Source organism: Poecilia reticulata, chromosome 10 (genome assembly GCF_904066995.2).
Source record: "Poecilia reticulata chromosome 10, P_reticulata-male-v2, whole genome shotgun sequence".
NCBI lineage: Eukaryota > Metazoa > Chordata > Actinopteri > Cyprinodontiformes > Poeciliidae > Poecilia > Poecilia reticulata.
Genome location: NC_088839.1, coordinates 32,105,014 through 32,129,346, shown reverse-complemented (window position 1 = coordinate 32,129,346; position 24,333 = coordinate 32,105,014). Strand labels below are relative to the sequence as shown.

The window sequence follows — 24,333 nt, the reverse complement described above, 5'->3', positions numbered from 1 at the left end:
GTAACAACATATCAGAGCCTCATCGGGCCCTTTAAGGGCCGAGTCAACGAAACGGGTCAGAATCAGGGATATTTATTCAATCTTCCTCTCATCATCATCATCACATTAAAAAGTAGTAGTCACAGAGAACAGCACGTTCCGGTGGCCTAGTTTAAAAAGCCACCCACGTATTCAGCTGCTATCAGTGCACCTGCAGGTGTGCTGGAGTGTATATTTATACTTCTACAGAGAATTGAACACTGGAAAGGTACAAGATTCTTTTCCCATTGTGTCACAGCTTCCTTAGAGGCCAAATTACTTCTGCTTCCAAAACACGTAAAGATAAGCAGGACGGGGATTTGAAAAGAGGAAAGTTTGATGTTGGAAGTTTATTTTCTCTACAACACCTTTTTTTTTTTCTTACATGTGGCGTCTAGCAGACTTTGCCTTTACTGCAGCCAAGGCATCACAAATATTCATGACTAACACCTGCTACAGTCATGCATGAAATCCAGCTTTATTTCCAACGAGTCTCATTTTTTATTTTAATTCTGTTAATAAAAATGATTAACTTACATCTCACGTATGAAGGTAAAGAACATTTCTGCTTCTTCCCAGGAGAAAGAGTCGACAGCTGCACATGCAGAGTTACTCTGAAAGACAAGGAGCAGAAAGATAAGCATGATAAAAGATTACAGGAATCTCACTGTCCTTTCTCTACATCACAGCCAAACATTTTTTTCTTTTTACAGCTGCAATCCAAAAATAATCCCAACATCCTCACTACAATACTTCCTCTAAACGTGGATTTCTAAAGCCTCCAAAATTATTATAGAAAACTATTTTGAGGTGGATTTGACTGTAAGTTCAAATAAAGGTTTGGCTCTTCACCCAGCGTTATTTAGCGTTATTTACTTGCAGACGAGCCTCCTGCTCCTGTGAGTGAACTTTTAGCCATTCTGAGCCTCCGTCTCAGTGATGTTTGCTGTGGTTTGTGCTGCAACAGCCTTCCTTAAATCCCATCAAACATTTAAATGTGGCGACTGTAAAGCCGGGATCTTTTTCTCAATCAAGCTCAGGCTGACTTTGGAATGGGCCCGAGATCACAGTCCGCTAATCCACAGGTTTAATCCGCCAACAGAGGGCATCACATCCCTCCTAAACAGACCTGGAATTACAGAGAATCAACGACGCCAAAAACACCAAGTTGGTGGGAAAAGTGCTCCACATCAGTGATGACCTATTTCCATGTTTCACCAGATTTCTGGTCCTGATACTTCCTGGACCAGAAGTACCAGGAGGCTGCCTCCCTCCCGAACTCTGAAGCGTCTCCCAGATTCCTCCTGGCACGTTCCAGGTGGTTTTTGATGTCAGTTGTGAATGAAGTTCATCCACCAGGTCCTTGTTTCGTCAGCGTGGATCTTCTAATGACCCCTGGATCATTGCACCAGCCTTCATCAGCCTCCTGCAGAGGATTCACGTGACCAGGATTCTCAGAGCCCTTGGTGACATTTGGAGCTTTCATTTACTGCCAGGCAGGTTTGCTGTTCAGGTTTCCTTCCAACTTTTCCAACTGTGTTTTTTTTTGTCTCATTTGTGTAAATCTTTTAACACCTGAAAGTGAGGTTTGTTGAAATCTTGTCCTGTTTCTGCCTTAGTGGACCTGGATGAGGTGGAGGTGGTTCTGCATCGCAGCAGAACCAAATGGGTTTCTGACGGACTAGTTATGTTTCAGCTCCACTTAAAGCCACTAAGCTTTAGAAACAGTGTTTAATAATAATGTTGAATAACAACAATATGGTGATTTGAATGAAATATAAAGAACTTTATGATTCTTCTGTTGCCTTTTTGCATCACTTAAATCTGAAAGAAGTCACTGAAAACTGAATTTAAAAAAAACAAGTGATTATTTCCTAAAGTTTTTTGGGGTTAAATATTTAAGACCACAATGACAGATCCTGATAAAAAAAAAAAAAAAAAAAACTTACAACAGATCTACATACGTTAGAGTGATTAAGAGTCTTTGTCATTAATAATTCATTTATTTTGTACTTTTTTCCCTTTTCACTCATGTACTGTTTGTTTACACTGTGATGTATAATAAATAATTTATTTCAAACTGTAAAAAAGTTAAATGGACATTTTTCCAACTTATTTTATGCTTTCACAAATGTTCTTATAGGGAATAATATAAAAATTATGTTAGTTTGATAGTTTCACAGAAAAAAAACATTCATTTTTTCCAGAAGTGGATCAGTGCGCTAAAATATTCAGATCTACCAGGAATGGGAGGAAACTGTTAATTGTAATAAAATGATAATAATATATTTGGTGGCTCAGACCCGTTTTCAGCTTCATAATGTACTTCATGTAAAATGGCACCTTGTAAAACATCTCAGTAGAAACATGGACTTCACCGCTCTTCTGCTCTTTTGCTCTTCTGCTCGTCTACCTGCATGTATTAAATCCCTTTTAATAGAGGCTTATTTCAAACTTTAACAAAGGCATCATATTCTCTCTCATTGAGGTCTTTACTATCTTTAGGTTTATTTAAGGCCTTCTGGATGTACTTCAGCATTCTGGGGTATCTGGGTCAGCTCCCTTCGCCAGTTTTCACTTGTTCGGCGTGTCAGACGTTCAGTTTCTCCTCAGTATCTGTTGCTGTTAATGGGACTTTAAAATGGCATCTTTTTATAGCTCTAAAGCAAAGCCTGTCTGCATTGGAAGCAGGGTCACTAATAAAACTAACCCGGTTGGTAGTCAGGCGGTTAGCTCGGGCATAGCTAAGCAGCTCGGCTCGTCCTATTAACAGCCTCCCTACAGATCGCATGAGGACAGGCCAGCCGGGAGGAACTGAGCGCAAGAAGAGCTACTGTTAGCACCAACCACTCACGGCTTCCAGGTGGTTTTTACATTTCAGCAACACACACACTTAGAGACAGAGCTCAGTAATTGGCAGCTCCACAGTCAGAAATGTGGCATTAGAGACACCAGCCACATATAGTTAACTGTATTTCAGGAGCATGAGTGGGAAGCACTGAATCTTATATAAAACTGCTGACTAGTGATGAATGTCTTCATTTTCCTGCAGTGGCAAACTGCAGTTAAAGATCTCTAAAATAATATGGCATTGTAGCATAAACTGAGTTTAATTGGAAAGAGTGTGAGGCTCCACGGTTTTTTTCTGATCCCCTGATAAAGATAATTGCAAAATCTTTTTATAACTGATCTGGTTTGGGATTAGAGGAGACGGCTTTTAACTTACTTCTTAATTAGAGAATATTTGTCAGCAAAAATATCAGTACAGTTTCAGTCGTCTGAGGACAAACACTAAAGCTAATGCGCCGGTAGCCACCAGTAAGGTCATTCACTACTTGAACTGGTGGAGCCGGGCTCATGCTTATTAGCACTTAAGAAAATATTATCAACATGTGGTGCAACTACCAAACCAAGCACTCAGAAAAGATTCCAAGCTTTTCTCAAGCCATGCATGTAGCTGGAAGAATGAGCTGCAGAAGCTGCTGGTGAGGCCCAAATGACTGAGGCAGGTTGAGTGTGTTACTGGATGCAGGCTGAATGCAGTGTGTTCCTGTCAGGCTGTCAATGAAAATCCTGGGATTGTTTTTTCTAAAGGAGCAAGAGGAAACGAAGAGGGAGGAAGAGCAAGCTGCAGCTCACTGGGGATATACTCATCAAGATTCCAGCTGATCCACATGACTGTGTTCTGATGTGTAGATTATAATATGACAGCACAACTTCATCAATATGTAAAAATGATATTGTAGAGCTTCAGAGGTCACTTTGGATCATCTCACAGCAATCTGTGCACAAATAAAAAGATAAGTTGGATTTAATGTTGATGATAGCCTGATTGCTCCCACAGGTGTCGTCATGTGGGTCTCCATCCAGCTGTAGCATCAGGAGAGACGGCAGCTCAGCAGCACATTCCTTCTGCTGCTGATAAGCTCACAATAATGGGAGCCAAGAAACCTTTGGTGTACAGACTGAGGTCTTCCAGAGCCACGGCGGAGGAAACGTTCTGCTAATAAACATAAGATGCAGAGCAGCGTCTGATGGGCAGCACAGGTCAGACGGCGCAGCTGGGTCTTAATCCCGGGTTAATTCAGCTTCAATGACCTGCCTGGTGACCAGTCTACAGATTTCATTTTAATGACATGAACCTTGGAGCAGAGCAGAGGGATGACCACAGCATTTCAACCACAGCCATCAGACATTTAATCCCACTTTCCCCTGATGCTTTCAGTTCTTTTACTTGACTTCCTACGTCAGCGTTTCTCAACATTATGAACGGTCAACATGTCAATATGTACAATATTTGATGTTATTAGAAACTTGCCTCTAACAGTTTCAAAGGTTAAAGGTTCCCACTGAGCAACCTTGAACATTTTAAGTTGATTTCTGGATTACCAAGCATTTAAAGTGCTTTAGTTTGTTAATGATTTGTGCAAATTATGCTTCTACCAGAAACATACCAAACAGAATTAGACCACCACATGGTCATTCACTAACGTTTGTGTTTTTACTACAGTAGCTACAGTTTACTCCAAACAGTATAGAACTAGAAAAGTCAAATAGCCTCCTGGTTCTCACCAAATTACTGACCGTTTTCTTCCTGATCTAAAAACCCAAGCCCAGTTTTGTCTGTTTTAATCACATCGTTCCAAAGCATCCAGGTGAAAAGGATTTTGGCAGCACTTTCTGGATCCATTAGCTCATTCAGCCTCTTTTTCACCAAAGGGGTGGATTGCATGTCCTGGGAGGGGATTTGTGTGGAGTAAGAGTGAGAGGACGCGGAGAGACAGAAGGAGAAGGGAGGACCGAAGTACCGTGGGGATGAAATTTTGAGTTTGCCAAGGTCAGCATAACACTCTCTATGAAATGAAAGTCTGCCAAACACACACAGACCAGCAGGCAAACACACACACACATGCAGCATCTCGCTGCCCATATTAGCTCTGCCCTGAGCACAACCTGCTGAGAATTGCTAAATTACCACTGAGCTCACACTTGGCTATATAGGTCTGTACACCCCCACACACAAACACACAGACTGCTTGCTTTCTCCGTTGTGTCAATAAATTAGTCTCTGCTCATTTTGAGTTCCCCACCTTTGACCTTTGTCTTTTCTGCGCTAAGGTGAGGGCCAGCTGTCCTGAGTCTTGACAGCTGGCATTTGTCTACTGTTTGCCAAGGTGCTGCTCATGGCTTCTGACCTTGTTGGTAAACTAAATCCTCCATGATTGTTTGCCGTCATCTTCTGGTTGATGTCTGAAAACGGAGTCTTATGAGCCACTCTCTGATCCGACTGGTACTTTATCGGTGTGGTTGTTTTAAACCATTTCAACACTATGCATATCTGACCTACTACAATTAATTTAATATCTATCATTGCTGTTAACACAGAGAACAAATGGCCTAACAGTACTATAAAAGGCTGTTTAATGTTTTATCATAGCCCTTTTAGCGCATTAAATAATCATGCTTTAGTTCTCTTTCAAAATTTAGGAAAGAAAAAACCAAAACAATGTTCTTGGTTGCATGTTAAAGCAGTTATCAGTCTTAAAACATTCATGCTTATTCATTATGAAAGAGTCAGTTGTGACAGGGAGAACAAGGGAAATATTCCTGCATAACCAGAGTATTTAATCCCCTATAAACACAAAGCATGTTCCCATCCTTCCAGGCCCCGCCTTAACCACCAGAGTGCTTTTTGCGATTTATTTTCCTTTTTTCAGATTTCTCTCCCTCCATTTCAAACATTCCTTTTTCCACCTAATTCCATTTGAAGCAATATTAAAGCTGTGATGGAAATATATTTTCATAGTTATGCATTTCCTGTCTTGTGTTTGCATTTATCATCATAATTTCTTAGGAGTTTTCTGAAAGCAATTGGGGCTAAATAATTGATGGGGCCTGAAAGCTGTTTGGTCCCTGTAAGAAAAACTCCAAAAGCTTTGAAACGAGTGAAAGTCAGCAAGCTTTGCCTAAAATTACAACTGTGTTCCGTCATGCCAAGCATTCGGAGCTGAAACAATGGAATACAGTTTTCATTACAATGTCAAGGCCTCGCAGGCAGAAACATCAAAGAACCAATTTGACTCGGCTTTAGGTTTACCAAGAGAGAGATGCAGATAAGAGCAGTTTCAAAGAGAACATGAGCATGGAACAAGGGGCTGAATTAATCACATAATACAATATGCACCTCAAAGTAAAATATACTTTATATAACTCATACAGATTTGTCATCCTCTGTTCAAAATGCTTCGTCTTTAGGGAAATCTGTCCGGGGTTACAAAAGAGCAACTAAACAAGTCTGCTGCTGAAAGTGCTAAAAGAAAGTTTAATGAAGTAAATATTTTTTTATATTAAAATTTCAGATAACAGATTGGAAAAGAGTAAGCTAAAAAATGCAATGTGTTTTTGTTGTTTTAATATTTTATGTTTTCCTTGTGTTAATTTGGCAGAAACAGTCAGTCCATTTTACTGTAAAACTGATGTTCTGTGTGTGCAACAAACTGAAGAAGTGAGTCTAAAATATGGATATTTGCATTTTCAATTTGTTTTTATTGTCTATGAATCAGCTGCATGACAGAAGAAGATCGTTCACCCTTTATATGAGCCAAGTTATTAGAAAATGCATCCTTTGCATTATGAACAAAAAGACAACTGCACGGCCATCAGAGCAGAACGTCTAATCAGAATCATCTTGTGCTGTGGCTGTCGAACACGACATAAACCATTCTGTTCCCCTTTCCTCTTTGACAAGGTAATACATTTTCTTGGATGTTATTTATGGCCCCTCAGGAAATTATTGTGTCAGCAGCGAGAATATTTGCAAAGTTATCCAAATTTAAAACATGATATCAGTATTAATCATCTCGGAAGAATTCTTCCTTTCCTCTCATCGGAGTTCAGTCGTTCCAAAATAAATGGAACTTGGAGAAGATGGCAGCAGAAAACCTCGTTGAAAGAGCAGCACAAACATTCACATATCCATCCAGTACATGCATTATGCATACGTAAACAAGTTCAATCGGTATTCTTACTTGTACAGTTTGTCAGATGTATCGGCTGCTCTATCTGCATGAAGCACCAACATTCTGTCCTAAAAGTCTGTCGACATCAGAAATTCACCATTTAGGACTTCTATTGGAAAATGCTTCTGTTTTCATTAGAGGCTCTTCATTTGTCAAGGTACAAAATAATTAGGGTGCGTTTGTCTTAATTCAGCAACTAAACGTAACAAAAACTTACAACAGCAAAGAAATGCACTGGATGTTTGTAGGCTTATGAAAGAGTTTTTAATTTAACAGAAAATGAAGGAATCAGCTTATATCCATAAACTGCCTGATTTTTATGAAACTGAATGTGTTTCTGTGATGTGTTTACAGAAACAGCCGAACAGGAGTTCTCACTTCTGACACATTTAATTAATCTACTCAGAAAAAATAGATTAGTTTCGAAAAGCAGCCAATCTATCTCCACCTTACTACTTTAATCACTTTCAACAGGTTTTAAATGTGTACAAGTTGCTCTGAGAAAAGGTTTGTGTGCATATTGACAATATTTTTAAAAGAAATGCTGTGAGTTCTGTTTTTCTCACAGTAAAAGGTTTTTTCTGTTCAATCTAATTTTAGCTCTAAAAACGAAAAATGTTGAAAAAGAAATGCTGCATTTATAATGTTTAATTTACATTTAGATGAGGGTTTGATATGAAATAATCAGAGGTTTCAGCCGTTTGGACGTATCCTGTGTTCAGTGAAGGGAATGTGAATCGTACAATAACTGCAGGATCACGTTAATTCAGCTGGAAGCTCGAGTTGAACTTACAGGCTAAACCCGTCTGGGTCCCTGGACATGTTTCATGCGATTATTGATTTATTTTTGAATAACTGTCTGTGTTTATCCAATCTGAATAAAATGTGGTCAGACAATGTGAGTCTTTATTAGGCTTTTTAAACTAAACATAGCAACCTCTGTCCCGTCAGCAAAGGAAAACCTTTTGCACACATTGAAATTTTATTCCACATTCATATGTTTCTTAAAATCCAGTTTTTAAAGAAATGTACATATACAAATTTATATGCAGTCAGATTGGAAAATCATCTGGAAATTAAAAGCCAAAATAGAAAACAACACTGGCTCCCTGTAGCTCAGAGAATAGATTTTAAAATACTGATGTTAGTTTATAAATCACTGAACGGTTTAGCACCACAACACCTTAAAGATCTGTTATTGTTGTACCAACCGTCTAGACCCCTCAGGTCTTCTGGTTCTGGTTCTGCTCTGCATCCCCAGAACCACAACCAAACGAGGAGAAGCAGCATTCAGCTTCTATGCACCACAGATTTGGAACAAACTTCCAGAAAACTGTAAAACAGCTGAAACACTGAGAGCCTTTAAATCTCAACTTAAAACCCACCTGTTTAGAGTTGCTTATGGCTAAATTAGGGTTAGAGTGCAGGTTTTGATGTCTTTGATGTTTTTAATGTTTTTAATATCTTTTTATTTCTTTTCGACGTTTTAATGATGTAAAGCCCCCCGGAAAACATCCCAGTTAAACGACGTTTAACTAAAGTCCTATGGGGTTTAGAGGCCCAGTTGACGGAGTTTCAACTACAAACCTAGAGGTTGGAGTCCTTGTCAAACGGTGTTTTTGACTAAAGTCCCTGAGGGTTAGAATCCCAGTTAAACGACGTTTAACTGAAGTCCTAAAGGGGTTTTAATGTTTTTATCGGGTTTTTTTAAAATCTCTTTCTCACTGTTTATTTAATGTCACATGCTGTTTTTATTTTAATTATGTAAAGCACCTTGAAATGCCTTGCTGCTGAAATGTGCTATACAAATAAAATGTGATTGATTGATTGATATAAAGTTTCAAAGACTTCTTCTACTGCCAAGTCCCTCATCAATCAATAAAACACCCTGCATGTCATCAGTTTCTACAGGATAAAGAGATAATATAAAGCAGGGAGAGGAGAAATTAAGACAGATCTTTGTGCCACTGACTGGGTTGCTGTAGCAGCGCAGTGGAACAGAGAACGTTAAAAAATAGAAAGGGTTTGCTTCAGTATGTGCCATCTCCAATATGAGAATCCTTAATTACACACTACACACAAAGGGCAGCATTTGGTACCGTTCTGCTGTTGTCTCGGTAAAAAATGAAGCATCTTGTGGGCTGCAGGAGCAGAGAAAACCTCAAGGCAGCAACTGAAACAAGCAAACCCACAGAAAACCGTTTCAGCTGGATCATGTGAATTAAATACCTACTCAAAAGAATCATGTCCGGCACGTCATTATCAGCATTTATGGACCAAGAATACAAACAATGGAAACTAAATCCATCATCTCTAAACACCGGCACAGCCCCGTAGGGAGGAGGGGGGCAGCTTCCTGTCTGCAGTGATTATTGGGTGTGAGGCAGAAAACACCCTGGACAGGTGACCAGTCCATCACAGGTCAGCACAGACACTCAGAGGAAAAACACCAAAACACTAAATAACAGTCATTCAGCATGAGACTCTGGTTTTATCTGGTCCAGTTCAATCAAAGGAGGAGGAGTGGAAGCTAAATGATCTGATCTGAAATGACTGAGGCTGCGGATTACAGGAATGCTTTCAAACTTAAACAGCTCAGTCTTAATGATGCTCTAGAAGCTGGTTTATTTAAACGTCTCGCTCAAAACTTAAAAATGTTCTCTTGTTTCCTCCAACTCAATAATTTACAGTCATGTTGAACATATTGTAGAAATCACAACCTAAAAATGAAAAATTCATGTTGAACGAAGCAAACGGTACAAGAATGGAGCCTGGAGGAACCTCCATATAGGATTATTATTTATTAATTTTATGACGGACGTAGTCCCAATCAGCCAAGTAAGAACTGGACCGACCCGCGGTACCAAATCTCACTCACATTTCCAGTCAGTCCTTCTATCAGTGTGTTAAATTCAGCTACTTCAACCCAGAACTGACATCTAAAAATATAAAGTTTTCTAGTAATATTAAAAAGGGTTATCCTTTAAAATCAGACTCAGTGTGATGTAATTACAAACCTGATGGAAGGCAGCACAAAGCTGGATCTCCACATAAACTTCTATTCCAACTGTCTTGGTCAAAAATGATAACTTTAATACTGTGAATGACATCACACCTGGATCAATAAATCTTACATTTTTCGCTATTGATTACTATTTAACTAAATATATGAGACTGTTACGCAACAGCAGAATGTCTTCAGTCAGAGGCCTTTTCAGATTTGTTGTAGCACAGACTGCTCCAGGAGATCCTTCCTGCACAGTAATAAGCATCTACTACTCATTGAAGAAACTTGGATTGAACAATAATGTCTAATATCCCTTTGGATATTATAAAGTATGTTAAATTGTGTCATTGACTTTCTGCCCAGTGATGTTAGCATGTGTCACCTTCCAGCTTTATTCTCATCACTCTCACACCTTGTGCACAACCTTATAAAACCCTGCAAAAGGCATTTAAATGTCACTCCAGAGTCCCTCTGTCCACCAATTACTGTGCAGCACTTATTTGACAATGACAAACCGGAGCTATGATTTCCACAGCAAGAAGAACAAGGTTTAAAGATTTATTTTAATATCACCCTTTTATGAATGTCAATCTTCAGAATGATTATTTTTATCACATCATACTTGCCATCTATTTTCAAGATAGCAAGTACCTTGAAGATTACGTGCTATTATAGCTTAATTGTGTGTTGAGTCAAATTCATAACATTAGAATTGTACCTTTTTAAAAAAGTAAAATGCTGCTGTTGACCTGGTGACTTTTTAAAATATCACTGGGACTGCAAACTAACGCGCAGTTTGTTCACTGACCCAAACAAAGCTCACACCGTCCATGTGTGGTCTGCGCTGATGCAGCAGTTCTCTGCCTGCTCTTAGCGTTTCCTGTGTACGTAAACCAGAATGAATAAAACATGTCATGAGAAAGCCTGCCGTCCTCTGGAAACTAACCGTGCATCTCTTTTTCTCCCATGGAAATTATTTGTCTTTCCTCCAACACTGGCTCAGAGGCATCAGGGTTTTCACAGAAAGTAAATAAATAAAAACAACAAAATCTCTGTTGGTTGAGTTGGATGTTCGGTTCATTATGTGGAAAACTGAGAGCAACAGAAAGCTAAAGTGGCTGACCAGGGCGGAAAAGACCTGGAACAGTATACAGAGCTGAAATATTAATGAAGATAAAACTAAAAACACTTAACACTAAATGCAAACTTCCAAAGACAAACTGCAGCCACCAAAACTGAGGAACAGATTTATCATCTGCTCTGTATTTATGACTTTTTTTCACATCTGTGGAAACCTACAGATGTAAATCTATATTCCCCTCATCTGACGCCCGAGTTCTGTTTTAGAATCAGCTTTACCCACATACTCATTTATAATTTAAATGTCAACAGAATATAAGATATGCTAAATATTACCACACTTGTGTAGCCTGCAGAAATGCACAGTGCAGTTTAGTTAAACACACATTGCCCTGGTGGGAAAGCATTCTGTTTCTATTGAAGTCGATGGAATATAGTCAAAGCTCAAACATTTAATGGGGCGAATTAATGAGAATATAATACTGAATGCACTGTAATAGAGCAGTAATACATTAAAACAGTATTTTACAACTAATGTGTTCTAAAGTTATACATTTTCGATCTTTTACTTCTTTATGTGTGCAACTTATAAGATTACCGAGTCACTTCCTGCAGAGCAAGCACAAAAACAGGAAAGCCTGATGCTTGTGTTTTAGCTTTGGATCCTTGGAGCATCTTGCCTTTTTTTTCTTCCTTACCTTCTATACACGGAGGCTTATCTCTCTACTGCAGTGCTTTGGTTTTTTGTGCTCTCATTGTTGTGCAACTATTCAAACCCAATCTGCCTCTGTTCCCAACAACAAATCAGTGTTTGGCTCTTTTTTTCTGCAGGCCTAACCAACTGTCGCTTTCTTATTCAGGCTCTCAACCTCCTTGCCATATTGTCCTCAGCTTCTCATTGTGTTTGTCACCGTCTGCCTCTTGTTATTTATGGAGACCCAAACTGTGGTGGAGCCGAGCGGGCCTGGATCCACGCTACGCCCAGCAGAGCCTCCCAGGAGCTTCTGGCCTTCTGCCTCACCACAGCGTCCTGTACGGAAATCCAACGTGTTCGACAATTTCATGTGAAGACCAAAGGATATAGCTGAGGTTTAGTAATATTGTAAATTATTGTTATTGGGGAATTATCTGTAGATTATTGTGGTCCTCTGACCCCCTGTCTCCATCTGAAACCTTTTAGGGAACAAAAGAGCAAACTGACCTCTGGACGCGTACAGGGCTTCATAAATAATAACATATTAAAAACAATTCAAACATTGTAACCGTATACAGATTCAATCCATACAGAATGATTTATTTCAAACAATCATTCATAGTTAGATTATTCTGGCTCACAGCTAAGGAAATAAATAAAATTAATTCACTTTCTTAAATAAAACATATCAGAACAATAAAGTTATTTTTATTAGAGAAATTAGGGCTGGAGCTGAAATCTTTAGATGTGTCGACGCTTCAGCCTGAGTCACTTGATTCAGGTGTTGGACCAGGGACACGTCTAAAAGCTGCAGGTCACCGGGCCTCCAGAAGAACCCGAGTGAAATGCTTATATTCATGCTCTTATTTTAGCTTCCTGCCCTTTATTACCTTTTATTTTTCCAAAATAACTTCATTTCAAATAGGGAAAATTCAGGATGAAACATGGAAAGCAGAGGCTGTTCCAAAGACGTGACTGTTAGGTTGATTGGTCTCTAAATTCTCATTAGATATGAGTGTGTGTGTGTGTGTGTGTGTGTGTGTGTGTGTGTGCGTGTGTGTGTGTGTGCGTGTGTGTGTGTGTAGGTGTGTGTGCGCATGTGCGTGTGTGTGTGTGTAGGTGTGTGTGTGCGTGTGTGCGTGTGTGTGTGTGTGGTGGTTTGTCCTGTCAGTCAGTGTGTTGTCCTGCGATGGACTGGTGACCCGTCCAGGTGACCCCGCCTCTCACCTGATGGCTGCTGGAGACAGGAACCAGCATAAGTGCTGGATAACAGATGGATGTGAATTAAGATGATTAAATAATTAATAAGGCTAAAGAGAAAAGCTACGTCAAATCAAAACAAGCCGTGTGGAAATATTTTTCTGTTGAATTACGTTGTTTCTTTCCCCCTCATTTTCACCTTGAATGTAAAACTATTTTGGTTTTAAAGGTTTTCTTTCAAGATTTGAACATGATCCAAACTGTTCATTCACACAAATAAAACACCACTAATGCACCTTCAACCACAACGTTAACAGAAAGCAACAAAATCCACCAAAAAACTGAGAGAGAAAAAAGAAAGTTCCACGCACTCAGCATGTTTTAGTCACAAAAGGAATCTCCACCAAATCCACACGGTTTATCAGCCGGAGCAACAAGAGCGCTGCTGATGGGCGGAGCTGAAGGTAGGGCCTGTTCTCCATGTGTGCTGAAAATCACAGGAACCCTCTCAAACTCCACGCTTGTCTGATGTTAAAACTAATTAACATTTAGAAGATTAGAACATGGTGCAGCGTTCAGCAGCAGAAAAGGTCTGGGCTTAATGACGGAAGAGCTTTGGAAATAACAGTCCTTGTGTTTTCAGTGGATAAACCAACGTGGGATAAAAGGCTTGTGAATGAAAATCAAAGCCATCCAAAATAAAGTCTCCTTACATTCAACATAAATCTCTTTTTCCTGCAGGTTTAACACGTCTACAGGACGACTTCTGCTCCCTGTATCAGCTAATAGAACAGCTCTAGCAAAGCACTATCATTCAATCAATTTAGAAGCCACATGGCATGTCTTTTCCATTTTCACCCATGGCATGCATGGTCCTGGGTGTGCCATGACCAGGTCACACAGTAATATTAAACCACAGGCTGCTGCAGTTAATGCACACTGCAGGGAGCTGTGCTCTAAGCAGAGGGCTTTTAGATGCCTCTGAAGTTTCCATTGTCAAAGACTCAGGCACCAATAATCACTCACTCTCTCTGAACCATTAGGTTTTTGGCCGTAACGGCAGTTTGGTCTCACAGAAGACATTTATTGAGCCGCTGCTCTGTTGTACAGCTAATTAGGCAGACCTTGTTGTTTCTGTACTCCTAACATGTATTAGCTTGTTTATCCGACCGAGTGCACACCAGCCACCTTTTCACATGGTCACTACTTGCATGTATACCAGCAAAACAGGACACAAGAGACAAAATCCCCAAGGTGTTGATCAGCTGCTCCAACATTTCTGTGCCATACTGCAGTTTAATAACGCTGAAGTAACGGCTGCAAAGACACAATCTCCTTCAAACAGATGTTATGTACGTTCTAAAATAAATACATGTCTGTAGAGTTCAGTACAAACATGTTAAATGGTTTGTTTTTAATGAAAAAACCCTTTGAGTAACCTGTTCCCTGCTCACCTGTTGGGGGCGCCGCACCAAGAACCACTGAAGAAAACAACACAAAAACCTCTGAAGAAGACAATGATCACAACTCATGACATGTAAATGAAAATGCAGTGGCATCAGATTTAGTGGTTGGATGATTTCTCTTGGTAAAAAACCATGAGCCGTTTCTCCCACTGATGTTAGACTCTCATGTTTGTTTTGGCCGTTTACCCAGAATGGGTTGGAGTTGGGGAAAGGATTTATCTCCTCTTCTTTTTCAAGAGTTCTCCGCTCCACTCCGCTCGCATCAACATGCATTTGAACTGTGCCAGAGTTCACTTCAGCAAACCGAGAACCTAAGCATTTAGGTGGACCAGAGTTCACTTTTTGGTTTGCATCTGACTCCAATTCACACCTCCCCAAACGAACCGCTCTTTTTAGGCAAACAAACTAGAATTCAACTAAAGCAGCTGGTGTGAATGCACGCTTACATTTTGAACTATATAACTAGGTCAACTTCAGATTTTGACTAGAGATGGTAAAATGTTGCCTTACATAGATCAATCTCTAATTTAGCACCAGAATGAAAACTGTTGAGTTGGATGCTAGCCTTAGCATCGTTAGCCAGCCATTGCACATGGTTCTCTTCTCTTACAGTGCTTGTAACTTGCAACACATAAAGGGGGTTACTCCTTAATGCTCAAACATGCAAAGAGACAACAGGATGCTCATTCAGGGAATGAATGACTGATTACTTCTTTCCCAAATGCTCATGCAACCCTTGACAAGATGCCTCCCTGGGTAGCATGCCATAACAAAGCTAAACTTTGCAGGATTGGATGAATATGCCTAAAACTTAAGCTCTGTTTTCAACCAGATGTTAAGACTGATTGATGCAAAAGGTTTTGTGAAGGTGACATTTGTCTCATAAAGTGCTGCGCTATGAGACACTTTATGCTGCTAACCCTAACCATCTTCTATAAGTTATACAAAGCTGCATAAATGTTTCTCATTACCCTTTTCATTAATATATACCTCTACATAAACTTCATTAGTAACACAAATCAACATTCAGCAACAAAATTTTTAACTGAATTAGCAGCACTTGCGACAACATAAGTAATTTTTTTCCATGCAATAAAACAAAATAATGATAAATATAATAGAAGCAAAACACTGCAACGTGGATCAGTCAGTCTTGGAGTGAAATACTTTGCACTGGTAACAATTTCCTTAAAATCAGTTCCTGATTCAGGGAACTGTTTATGAAAACAAGAAATAAGGAATCTTAAGATTTGCCCCCCAATCCAACAAAAAAAATTGGCTAAAATCTATCCTTGTTTTTATGAGCCCAGGAAAGATCTGAGATGAAAACATGGTGCACTGTAGCTTTAAAAGTCCTGTGATGTGTTTTCCTAACAGGCTTACTGCACACTTGATTCAGACACAAAAATCTACAGAAAAGCCCTCTTGAGTTCGATAAAGATTCTTAACAGTAACCTGCATCGTTTTGGATCTCTTTACTGTACAATCAGAATTTGTTTCAGCTTTAGAAATATCCTGATTTATGCAAGTCAGACACAAGGTTACATAAGTGCACTCATGAGCAATACTGAGCCATAAACATCTGCTGATCCAACAAGAGCAGACATGCCTCTGTAAACATCAGATTGTAATATATTAATAACTTATTCATGGCAGTGTTTGGATTGAGCAGTCACTTTTTAAAGATAATGCATGGTGAGCTCAGGCTAAGAACGCGATCGCAGTATTCTGACCCTGGTTTGTAATCTAATCCATTCATAACCACATAGTTTTACTCGACAAACAAACAGCTGTTCACTGTAACGCTGCTTTCTGCTAACCAACATGAGCTCCAGTTCAACAACCAGGCTGTTCTGTAACATTGCACTTGCATTTCAGTAGCAATCCCATTTAGCACCAAATCACTGAAGCCTAAATTCTGACGGCTGTGTTAAGGTAATAAATCATGAAATGAGCCGAGGCATAAAAATAATTTTAAAAATGCATGTAATTATAAGCATGGTTCAGTCAATCTGGCCTGGCATGGAAACTCGTGCCCACGCACTGATTTTTAATTGCTCACTTCACAGGACAATCCATGTGAGCATCTGGGAAAGGCATGTGCAGCACCACAAAGCTCGGTCCAAACCATTTCAAAAGTTTAAAATATCATTTATTTATGAATAAATAAAAAGGTGGGGTCAAACACAAAATCAGATCAACAACAAAGATGTGAAGGATTAGGAATTTGTTCTCTTCATCATCCAAATCCATGATCATTAAAGTGTTCTGGTGTGTGAAAGCATCCGCTAACATATTATCCATTTATCTATCTAATTAGTCCACAAAGTAAATTAGGATATTAAAAAGAGAAATTGGGAATAATGTATCAGCCATTGGAAATTCCCTCCATGTTTGTGAAAGTCAGCAGAAACTAATCAGATCAAATCCAATCCAATCATAATCAAAGAACATTTTTATTCTGAGTGTTAAATGTATTGCTCTGAATTATGAACCTACTTAATTGGAATTTTTAAGATCTGTCACTGCTGGGAATTCCTTAAAATACAGAAATATGTCAATTAAAAAGAACTACTTTTAATGTACTTTGAACTAAAACTGACAACTTATTGGTCTTTTTCAAGGCTCAGTCCTTTCACACAAAGTCTTTTCCAATATCTCTGCAGAATCCAACAAGGAAACAAGCTCTGTGCTCACAATGCCATTTTAGTATTGATAGAAAAGACAATTTATTATTCTCCATGTGGGTATTATGCTTACATAAGCCAATATGCTTGGTTTAGCTAACAAGCCTTCATTGCCCATTAGAAACAATATGTCCACTAGAATGTAAGTGGCATCTCAATTAAAATTGTCTAAATATGATTTTCTGTTGTACAGTAAGCTGCTCCTTCTGCTCAGCTGCTTGGCCACGATGCATTGCTGTCCTACGGCCACCTACCTCCGTCTGCACCACTTTCAATACACATTTGTAAACATAATAGCAATGATCTGCTTCCTGCTGGAGAAGGCTGTTGCTCTTATGTCGATGCTTAAACATTTATTCTCATGCCAGGCTGCTTTACACATCCTCTGAAACATTTATACCACAGTTAAACTGGTGCTGTTAGAACGGACTTCCTGTATTATATCTCTCCCATCAGAACTACAATGAGCACTCAGTAGCTTCTTAATGTGAGGTTGCTTCTGCAGAAATGGATATTGGCTGCATTAGCTATTTAATTTCCGGTAAATAACCGCAAGAATGCAGCTCAGATGACCAATCACAGGGGGGTCTGCACCATCTCCATTTTAGATGTTGTCCTGATTATCAGAACATCACATTATCATCGTATTGTTTAATTCGTAATCAACTGAGAAAATACTTTCTTTAATTAAATGTGGATAATCTTACAGCCAGCAGAGTATTGTCCTGATTGTAACTTTATCAGCTGGATTGATAGTTGTTTATCTGACTGTAATTGCACTACATTATATTCCAATTCAGCAGGGCAGACTAGTGCTAAGAGCTATCTTATTGAAAAATCATTACCCCGTCCTCACCCGAACTGGTTTCACCGTTTCACAGGTCAATCGTGTTCTGCAGATCCTTTCCTCCAGCAACACATAACATTTTATGTAAAAATCAGACTCAAAGGGAAACTACCAAGAATATGAAAACACCTTTTCCACAAACTGAACATGTGCCATGAACGTTTTCATCATATTTGTTACTGTTCTCCAATCTAATTTCAGAAGGCTGGAAAGAAGGGGAAAAAACGCTTCAAAAGATTGCAGTGAGCAAAATGTCGCCACCTCCCAGGGTGGCAGCGAGATCAAAGTTCCTCCTTTAGAGGGTCAGACAGACAGTCTAATACAACCCACAGAGGATCTTTGGAATAAGCCCTTGAAACCCAAAGGTATCCACTCCGAGCTCAGCTGTGGAGCATACATATTGGTCTGTCTGCAGGAGCATCCTGCTGCATTACGTGAGCTCCAGTGTTAGTTCCACAGCTGGTATTAGTCCCACCACCACACAGCTACAGGGGTTAGGGTTTTCAGGTCTCATTAAAAGGCTGAAAAACTAAGGCAGAAAACATTCCGGAAGCCTAAAAACCTAACCTGAAGCTCGAAAAAGGAATATCATGTCCCAAAATAAAAACTACCTTAAACATCTGAAGAAATGCAGATACTGTAATTACCTTTCAACTGAATGCTTTGCCAGTGAAAACAGCAGGTGATATTTGTTTGCATTTCTAATTACTGCTATTGACTGAAAATCACCAAAAACATAAAACAAATCAAAGAAATATTAACACATCCACTCTGTCTAAACTAGCGGTTCTCAACGTGGGCGGTACCGCCCCCCAGGGGGTGTTCAGAGGACGGCAGGGGGCGCTGGCGGACATTTTTACAAAAGGGGGGCGCTGGGATGCCTTTGGGGGGCGTTTGGTCGAAGGTAAACTTTACACCTTAAATGCACAACAATGCCAGTTTAGACTTTGAGCAACTTGGTAAAACTGTATTGTGTAACATTAAATCATGCTTGGCTGCAACTGTGACGATGGCAGCTCTTCTTCTTTGTTTGTTAGCTTCTGTTAGCTTCTTGGCGCAGCTCCGTTCTCCTGCTACTGGTAGCTAAAATCACGACACCCTCACTGTGTATCCCTCTGAAAAATTAACCCATTGAAATAAAGAAATCAAGAAATCCCTCCATGGGTGATACCACGATAGAGAGTGTTCATTTTATAGCGTTAACACCGGTGCTGCAAGTGGTCCGGTATGAAACGGGGGTGATAGAACAACACAGCACTTTTAAATTTCAATAATCAGAATGCAGAAATTGTTTCCAATGTATTAAGAGGTTTATGTCAGTCTGCCTTTTCCCCATCGATACGCTTCCCGACCGCCCTGCACCTTAGGGGTTAAAAAAAAAAAAGACGCGCACATTGCGCAAAACCCTGAAACAGGAGAAGCGGGACATAAAACGGGGCGACGAACTAGATGTGAATTATGGCATAAAAACAGAGAACCCGACGCTGAACAGTGAAATATTCAACACATGATGTGAAACACATGATGATTAGGCGGCGCAGCAGGTGATGAGTGAAGATTACTGATGGTCAATAAACGATAAAATAAATGTAGCAACAGGAAAGAAACTAAAGTGAACACAGCAATAAACCAAGAGGATAATACTAATCAAATGAAACTAAATGGAAATGAATGAAGAACAAAATGCAAGAATAAACTAAAACTAAAGTAAATACATAGGAATAAACTGGTATGGCAAGACCTTTCGAGCAATAATTAATACAGAGGTCTGCATGGCAAGAATAAACAGACACCATTTCCAGATAAAATGTAAAATAATATTGTTGAAGTGCCATGGGTTTGTTGAGACCACATCTAGTACTGAGATTAAATACACTGCTCAAAAATATAAAGGGAACACTTAAACAACACAATATAACTCCAAGTAAATCAAACTTCTGTGAAATCAAACTGTCCACTTAGGAAGCAACACTGATTGACCCGACGAGGGTCCCCGTTGTCAATCAGTGTTGCTTCCTAAGTGGACAGTTTGATTTCACAGAAGTTTGATTTACTTGGAGTTATATTGTGTTGCTTAAGTGTTCCCTTTATTTTTTTGAGCAGTATATATCTTACAGACCATAATAGTAAAGTACTGATCACTTTTATGTTTTTAATTAAATTTGATATATTTATTTCTTCAATTAGGATTTGATTAAGAACCAGATTTGTTCTTTGTAATTTCGGTCCAGTAAAACTAATCTATAATCAATAGACAATCAATAATATTTAACAACTAGAAAATGGCAAAGAATAAGAATATTTTTTCCACTCTGATTGGCTGCTGTTAGACCTACAAATTTTAACTTGAATGTTCATTGCATTTTTTTTAGACACCTGTGAAAATAATTTCTATTCCCATGGCTTTTTTGTTCACTGGGAAATTATTTTTGATGATAAATACAGAAACAAGCATAAAAATCAAAACATCTACAATAGTAATAGTAATATTAATGATAAAATAATGGTCAGTGCAAAGTAGACTGCAAATTCTTTGGTGGGGGGCGGAGAGGGACCTGGATAAGGGCTAGGGGGGCGCTGGGCCAAAAAAGGTTGAGAAACACTGGTCTAAACACTAAACTCAATAAAATTCAAGACAAAAAGCACATATGAACAAGAATCTCAAATGATGTAACTTGATGTAACTGCTGTCTAATAATGAAATATCTGACATCTTTACCTGTCAGTTTTTGATTAGTTTTAATCACAAAACCAAACAGCATGTCTTTATTTTAAGATTAGTAAAAATCAGGTTAATGCTTTGGACAAATGCTTTGATGCATAAAATATTAAAAACTGCTGTTTCTATTTAGGAACCTGCAATATCTTTTTTATTCAGCTGTCAATGCTTGTTACTTTTACCTGTTAAAAATGTACACAAATACTTTTACGTTTGACCAAACAAGGAAAAATGAATATTGCCAACGGGAAAGTAAGACCTCAAGGTAAAAATGGAAATTAATAGTGGTCAGTAAAAATCTGATTTCTACCATGAGGGAACCAACAAAGAAAACTGCAGTGGTAAACATGATGAGAAACTGACGTCGTAAACATTTTATTGTCGACATAAAAATGAAAACATTTAAAATGTCAGGATCGATGTCTGATCAGAATCATTAAAGATGCCGGCTGTGTTAGGCTCAGACATGGTAGAATATGGAGTTGTTCTCCCTGGCATCAGTACAACCATCTGCATCTTGTTCCTGCAGTGACACTGACCTACTTTACATCTAACGAAGCCCCTTCTTCTTCAAAGTACAACACACAAGGTTATCTGAGCTCAGCATCAATAAGGAATCAGGAGCTTTTAAAAATACTTTCACAATAACTTTGATGCTTCATATTCATGAATGTTTTGAAGACTTGCTGATAGACCCACATTTTATTTATTATCAATCTGGAGTTTCCTTTTTCGGAGCGTTAAAGATGGTGAAGGACTGTTGTGTTCAGGGAGTCTGTGGATCATATGACACGTTTCTAGATCTCAGTGTTGAGAGGTTCAGCTCATTACTGAGACATTTACTCCACCTCATGAGACAGCAGTGACAGGAGTAAACGCTTCCGCCAGCCTCAAACACTTTTCTAATTAAGTTTCCTATTTATAGGAGTCAGAATCATCCTCATCACCTGACAGGCCGGGACACATTTTCAATGATTGTCTGGATTGTTTGTCGATGTGTAATCATCACATTTTCAAATCCAGCTGTCTGTAATATATATTCAGCAAATGCATACTGTTAGAAAACAAAATGATTCATTTGCTCCCTATTATCATGTTGCAGTATTGCAAACACCATCTGGATGTCAGGTATCATTAAAGGTTAAGAATAATTAGTCTTCACTTCAATGAACCAGAAACTGTGTGAATTGTTTCATTTCTTTGTTATGTCATTTGTTTCTGTGGGAATAGCACTGAATGTGTTAGAATACAGAATGTTAATTTCTAAAAAAAAAACATCTTAATTACTGGTGATTTATTTTGTTAAATATATAGTAAGCATTTAATCTCAGGCTTCCATCTGGCCTCTGGTTCCAGAACTAAACCATTAAAAACCCAACAAGGGCTGACTTAAAGAGCCGGAGAATGAAGAACAGGTCATGTTTAACTTTAACTCTGTACAGGTGAGCTGACATGGAGCCACACACATGCTATCCATAATAAAAACACACACCGTGGTGTGAGCTGCACCATGTGGATCCCTGTGTTTAACTACAGTCACCTGGAAATATCTAGAACACATGAATACATGACACCCCCTCTAAAAATGCTTGGAACTACATTATTTAACAGTTCAAACATCAAATATACCTTAACATGCACAGTGGAAACCATCTTAACCATCTCTGCAGAAGCTAACCTCTGCAGCCTGCCTTATCTCAGCCAATAGCATTGCGTCTTGGCATTTCAGCTTCCCAAGCTGTGTTTTGTTTCAGACATTTTAAATGTTCTCTATGCAAAAAATCACTAATTAGGCAAAGTTTACGTGAATAAGTCGGAGTTATGTCCACAGAAAAACCTTAGTGAACGGCGACCAGGCGGGTCGACTGTTGTTCCCTGCATGTCCACCAGCAGCAGAGTGTTGGCTGTGGAAAACGACATGAAGCAGAACTCAACTATACAGTACACTGCTGCTGTGTACACACACTGTTTACACACACTCCTGTGCATGCTCACAGAGTTGAACAGCAGTTAAAAGTGACACTATCATCACAACGTTCAGTATCACAGTCACATGTTTCCTAAGTTCCTACTTGGCAAAACTGAAATTGCTCACTTTCCCTCCTCTCTTCCCATCAAGCATTTATCACTCCGTGTTCTTTCCACAAGGATTACAGTAATTTTTATTTCAGCTGAAAGTTCGAGAAGCACAATTACTATTTCTACTACCCTGCTTGTATCCTATTAACCCAGTAAGACATATAATGTTTAGCTTCTACAGGTAAAACCCAAGACCTAAGCCTGCAGAATACTTGTTGAAGACGCGTCTCTGGGTAAGGATTTAACAATGATTCTGAAAACACACGACTGTTTGCTAATCAGCTACACAGCTTTAATCCCTCCAATATTGACAGGAATACAAATTAGGCTGATAAAACCAAGATTTTCTCAGCTGGGATCTGCACATCAAAGACGTCTCCTTAAGCAGATCCAGTCATTACCAGTGCTTTGACATCTGAGTAACTGTGCAGGCATAGCTATACCCACGCTCGGCTCGAGCATGACTTCTGCCCATCGTTTGATGCCTATGGAGTGCAGACCTTTGATCTAATTTTAGTGCTTTGCCCTTCACACAAATACTCATTACCTGTGGCAGACTCAGAGAAGGAGCCTTGCCCGTTGGATGCATCATCAATTATTAGTCTGTTGGAAATAGAGCAATAAATAAATGAAGGGATTAATTGAATGGAATTCCACATATTGGATCGTGAGCCCATCCTTCCGGGTTGGGAATATGTGAGGAAAATGTTCTTCTGTGATTCAAAAGACAGCCGCAGACATTCTGGTGATTTCTTTAAGGAACTTTGGAGGACAGTAATATGACAGAACCAGTTCACACCCTTCAAAATACTGTTGGAAGGCTCTTAAACTTTATGAGGATGGAATTATTTTAAAGTTTTATGAAAATGATTTTATGGTTTCAGAGCTTTTTTTCAAACAAAAATCTAAACAAAAACATTTCATTTAAATAAAATCTGTTCTGCTCTTTCAGCTCCTTACATTTCTTATCATCTGCGAGAAAAGTAAGGTGTGCAACAGATTGCAGTTGAAGCTTCTCTGCTCATCGTCACCTGGAGTTGCATAAAATATCAAATCACAGTCTAAGTCGCAATATCACAGTTTCAAGGGACTTATTGGATGCAATATTTGGCAAGACGCAGTGAGAAAAGCCTCAGGCATCTGTAAATCTGCTATATTTATGCGGCTGGGTGGTCTCCAATTTATCAGATACTCTGAATATTCCAGATTATCTGAGATGCTAAAGTTCATGGACATTGTTGGGGACAACAAGAGAAATGTGCTGTAATTGTTCAGCCCTATGAAAAATAAAATTAAAGTACCTAATCATTTTAATGGACATGAGCCTTTATTCAATGTGCTTCCATTCAGAGGAAAGTCATTAATGTCAAGGTCAAGAACATAGCAGTTTTAATTGATGTCATGGTGAGCTGCACTCACTTCAACCTCACCATGTTAGCAACTCCACTGATCTGGTCAACCTTCTTATAAAGGGAACTTTACACCTGAACGCACAACAGGCACTGCATTCACCTGCA

At 39.1% G+C, this 24,333-nt stretch overlaps 1 protein-coding gene across 4 annotated transcripts in view; it reads right to left on the bottom strand.

The window, feature by feature from the left end:
* lingo2 (leucine rich repeat and Ig domain containing 2) overlaps nucleotides 1-24,333 on the bottom strand; it is a 205,037-nt gene that overhangs the window by 167,553 nt on the left and 13,151 nt on the right. For 3 of the 4 annotated variants that reach the window (XM_081611929.1, XM_008421021.3, XM_008421026.3), the window contains exon 2: nucleotides 556-632. The exons of the other annotated variant lie outside the window; for it this stretch is intronic. The gene's annotated coding sequence lies outside the window, so the exon portion shown is untranslated. The remainder of the gene's footprint in view (nucleotides 1-555; nucleotides 633-24,333) is intronic. 4 annotated transcript variants of the gene reach the window in all.